The sequence below is a fragment of the Anser brachyrhynchus genome (genome assembly GCF_964034855.1).
Source record: "Anser brachyrhynchus genome assembly, chromosome: 3".
Taxonomy (NCBI): Eukaryota; Metazoa; Chordata; class Aves; order Anseriformes; family Anatidae; genus Anser; species Anser brachyrhynchus.
In genome coordinates, this window is record NC_137696.1 from 121,977,083 (window position 1) to 121,982,119 (window position 5,037).

Consider the following 5,037-nt stretch of genomic DNA (forward strand, 5'->3'; position numbering starts at 1 on the left):
TTGGAGAAACATTTTTGGTGTCAGTGCTTTGATTTCTTGAGCTGCACGGTCTGACTTACTATTATTTTCATTTATTCTTTTTTTTTTTTTTTTTTGAATGATGTCCTGTCACCACCCCAGATAAAATGATCTTCCAGAGCGTTCCTTTCTGAGCAACCCCATCGCCTTGTTCCCCACCTTTCCCATCTCATCTCACCTCTTGTCTCTGTCTAGACTAGGAAAGGAGGGCAGGCAAGTGCCCAGGCTACCCCAGACCCCGCACGAAGACATGAGCCTTCGTTCACGGCAGTGTCTTCACTTAATGACATAATATGGGATGCTTCAAGTCATGGTAGTTCAATCAAATTAGCTAATTCTATCTTTTAAGAACCTTATATATTTTTTTCCTGGTCTAGACAGACTCTGTTTAGATTACCAACATTTACAAGTGTGTATGTGTGCGTGTGTGCATATGTGTGTGCATATGCGTATGCACACACATAACCTGATAGGGGCGTGCGTGTATACTGTGGATGTTTGTATATATATATGTATATATCTGGATGTATACATATATATTTAATATGTGTGTATCACCACACATATCCATGCATGCAAACATAACTTTGTAATTTAGTACTTGCCTTCAAGGGTAAAATGCCTTGTCTATAATGGGTTGCAAAATTTGAAAGTAAGGTCTGGTACAATGTCAGTGCTGTCTGATATCTTAATTTTCTGATATCTCCTCTTTTTCTCTAGAGAGTTTTATGTTCCTAACTATGCCAATGTTTCAGTCCTTAATTTCCTTGAGTAGTGTGTGTGAGAGATATCTTTCCCCATTTTTAAAGAACTGTTAAGAACAACAACAAAAAAATAAGTGATATGAGTATGTAATTCTTTCTCAGGAGTATGCACTATTTTATTTTCTTCTGTTTCCTAAAGCTTTGCCCGCTTGGCTTATGAGCTTCTTCAAAGAGGACTAGAGATCCCTACACAATATATCAGGTACAGAGAAAAAAAATCCACAATTCTGATATTCTGATATTTTTTTTTTCTTTTTTTCAAATCAAAGCCAGTTGTTTCAGAATTCTGTAGGTGCACTTCTTTAAAGAAGCTCAAAGGGAATAATTTGAAGGAGCTAAAAACTATAAGTTGAAATCAAGGTGTAATATTGCAAAGAAAATAAGAGCTGTGTTGAATGTTACTGCACTTGCTTGTCACCAGGGGTTTGCACCCAGGCAGGAAAGGCGTTGCCATGTGAGCTGGCTCCTCGTGACGGGAGTGGGGAGGGTTTGCCAGGGAATATCCTGGTTTCTCATCTCAGTCTGAGGAAGTCTGTTTCTCTTAGAAAGCTTTTCAAAAATGTCTTGTGACTCTTGTTTTGGAATGAGTCGGTGTGGTAGGGGGAAAACTTCTTAACTCCGATGTTTTTCTCAGTGGTTTGGTGTGTGACAGGATGTCTTATGCTTATGATTTTGGAGGGGTGGAGGGGAAGTCTGATTTCTTTCCTTTTTTTTTTTTTCTTTTCACCTCTCTCTCTCTCTCTCTTATATGGTAAAAATAATGCTAAAGTGTAAGGATGTGAATTTCTGTTTGGATTCTGCAGTATTGGGTAATTGCATGTATTTCTCAGTGGGGCAGGGTTTGTTCACTAATGCATCTTTTTGCTCATGTCAGAACAGTTTCTGTGTGTGGGGGGGGGTAAATCCTGTCTCTCCTGGAGTCACTGGCAAAACTCCAGTGGGGCCAGTCCTCCCCCAGGACCCCTGTTAATTCTGCAGCACCTAGTGCCACCAACCCAGGCAGGCACACCTGTACTCCTAACGGGAAAGAGAGAAACCTTAGCCTTGGCTTCGTTCCTAAATACCTTCCAGAGTGGGTGGATGGGAGAGAAATCATTTAGCAATACTCTTCTCAACCTCCAACAAAATATTCTTAAAGCAAAGCAAATGAACCTCATGATTCCTACCCACAACGTCCTTAGCTTCCTAGGGGATGGCAGCAAGTGGAGGTCTCAGCCCTTGTCCCCTGCCTGTGGGTTGGACACGTGGCAAGAGAAGTCCAGGGACTGTCCTGCCTTGATCAGCCCTAGGGAGCACCCACCCTTCTGGAGATCCTCCTCATCCACGTAAATTTGGTCCTGCTGGGGCAGAGTGCTCATCAGGGGGAAACTGAGGCAGGTGGCTTTGTCTAGGGATTGCTGGGATGACATGGAGGTGGCCTTCAGCCCTGGTCTCTGGTCAACTTTAGGCAGGTCCCTGGCAGCCAGCAGTGGGTTTAGCAATTGGCAGGTCCTTGGGGATTTCCCTAGTGGAGGTGTGGATCCTTGTGTTACATAGATCTCATTGATCCCCCACCAGGATCCACGTTGGGGCCTCCCATATTGAAGAGCAGCCCCAAGGCAGCCTCTGGCCTTCCAAAGCCCACCCCTTGCCAATCACTCCCCTCCATCCCCATTTCAGCAACCCCCTGGGGGAGGAGAAACTGGGCTCCAGCACAGGGCAACCCCAGCAGGGGGATGTATGAGGAAGGGAAAGAGGACACGTGTATGTATGAGGAGGAATGAATGGCATCACCCGAAAGTACAACTCCTTACTCTAGCCATAGAAAATATTTGCTGAAACCCATCTCAAAGCGTTAAACACTACTTTGCCTTGGTGAGGAGCCTGTGGGTCCAAACCCTCCAACATCCCCAGCCTGGAGGGGCTCCTGAGCACTGGGGAGACCCCAAGTCAGAGCTCAGTCTTCCATCTCCCCAGATGCATGCACAGGGACATGGGGGACCTGCCCCTGTCACCCAGGAGCTTTCAGATGAAGGTCCAGTGGGATGCTGAGGATGGCCCTTCTTTGTTTTGAGAGGGGTGCTGGGGATGCTCCTTCCTTTTAAATGGGGAAGACAACCTAGAGCATCACACCACAACTGTGAATTAATGGGAAGAGGGAACTACTTCTCAGGGAAAGATCTGCACACGTGTGAGGACCCTATCCTGCTGCTGCTGATATGTCCCCTAGGTGCAGGTTTGGTCTCCTGGAGCAGGACCTAAACCTTGGTAAGGTCAAAGAGAGAGTTTCAGTTGACTCCTGGTGACTTTGGATCTGCCTCTTGTGCATCCTACCTGGAAGAGACAGACAGTAAATGCCAAGCTGTGCTTTGCTCAGATGAAAGAAAGGCAAATGTAAAATCCCCATTGATTTCAGAGGGACTACCTTCCCCCACCTTTTTCTGGTTTTGTTTTATGCTCCTTAAGGTCTGGAGACAAAGTCCTTGAGGCTCCTGCTTTAAAAATATAGAGGGAAAAGCATGGTGTTGGAGCGTAGCCATCCACCTCTGCACTTGCCTATAGCCTAGTGCTGGTCCCAGAGGGACTCATCCAGTGCTTGGTGGCTGTGGGTGCTGGGGATGGAGATCCCCCCCCGAGTCTAATTCCAGCCTCCTGCTGGAAAACATTTTCCTGCTCCCCTGCACTTTCCCAGCCTGACTACTTGTGTTGGCTGGGCAGCTCAGACGTTTATCTGATAATTGAGTTATTAAAAGATTTGGTTTCCTTGGGATCATAAATCAATAAACAGGAGGATTAACACGGCAGCTTTGCTTTTTAACTCAAGGGAAAAGTTTGAGGAGAGACTGTGAAAAGTTTGTTTTCAAACCAAACAGGTGGGTTGCTGTAAATTTTATTTTATTCTTAGTCTCTCTCTCTCTCTCTTTTTTTTTTTTTTTTTTTTTTTTTTGGATAACAACTCTGTTTTCTGTTGGAAATAGCTTTGTTTTCGTACTCTCCCCGACTTTTTTTTATTTTTTTTTTTTTTCTGGTTGTTATTCACACAAGGTGTGAAGGAAACAAGAAACCCATTCTATGGGAAACCTTTTCCAATCCAGCGATTTCTCTAAAATCGGGTAGCGTCTTGTCCCACCTAATAGAAATTCTCTGTGAGAAGCTGTTTCAGGTCCCTCTGCATCCCAGACCAACCTCCCTCTCAAATCCCCCGATTTCCATTTGGGGCTGGGTGGGGGGAGGATGGTTTTTAAGACCGTTAGCTCTGCCCCAGGGATTATTCCCTTCCCCTGCTCATCTCCTTCCGACCGGTTTAACACGCAGACCTATTCGGCTCGGGTTTTAATACGTTTCTCGGAGAATTTGGTGCTCGGTTCAGCTGCCGTAAGCCTTGCCAGATCGATCCAGCCAAAAGCCCCTTCCCCTCCGGCTTCCCCGTGTGAAAGACCGTACGCTTTTTACAAATAGTATATTTTCTTATACAAAGGAAAAAGGAAAAAAAAGTAAAAGGAAATATCCCCAAACACACTGGCAAACGCCTGAACATTTCGAGAGAGACGAAACATTGTGTGCCAGCGAGAAATAAAGGAGAGAAAAATCAAACTAATGCAAAGCTCTGAAAAAGCAGTTGAGAAACTGGAAAGATGAAAGGAAAAAAAAAATCATATAAACACCGTTCCTTTCTATGCCCCAAACGATCCCTTTCACCTCCTCTTCTTGAAAAATCTGACCATGAAGTGAGAAATATCAGTTTATCGACTCTTCCTGAGAAGAAATGAGGAGAGGCATTCAGTATTGAGTTTGTATATATTTATTTATGCTTAATTTAACGGGAATGTGTAAATATGGCGAGCAAGTAGTTTTTGGGTTATTTATCTGTGAATCTATACCTCTGTGAATGGGTGGGGGAATTTAAAAACAAAAAGAAAAAAAAAGAAAAAAAAAGAAAAAAGAAAACCGACAAAAAAACCGCCTGACTAGATAGTATCCTATCTGAATCTTTTCTGTTCTTTATAGACAAGCTGTTATGGTAATGGGTAGAAATTGGTTTCTTGTCCAGTGATGACCTGATTTACATAAATAATAAGAATAAGAATAAAAAAAAAGAGATTGTTGTGTTTTGTTGTATTTTCCTCTTCAGTTTTTTTGAATGTTGGTGCTGCTTCGATTCTGCAGACGGATTTACTTATAACGCCAAGAAGTCTTCATTTTCCCAACATAGGCTTTGGGGAAATTCAGGACATGTCTCTACATTAAAAAAAAAAAAAAAAAAAAAAGACAATAA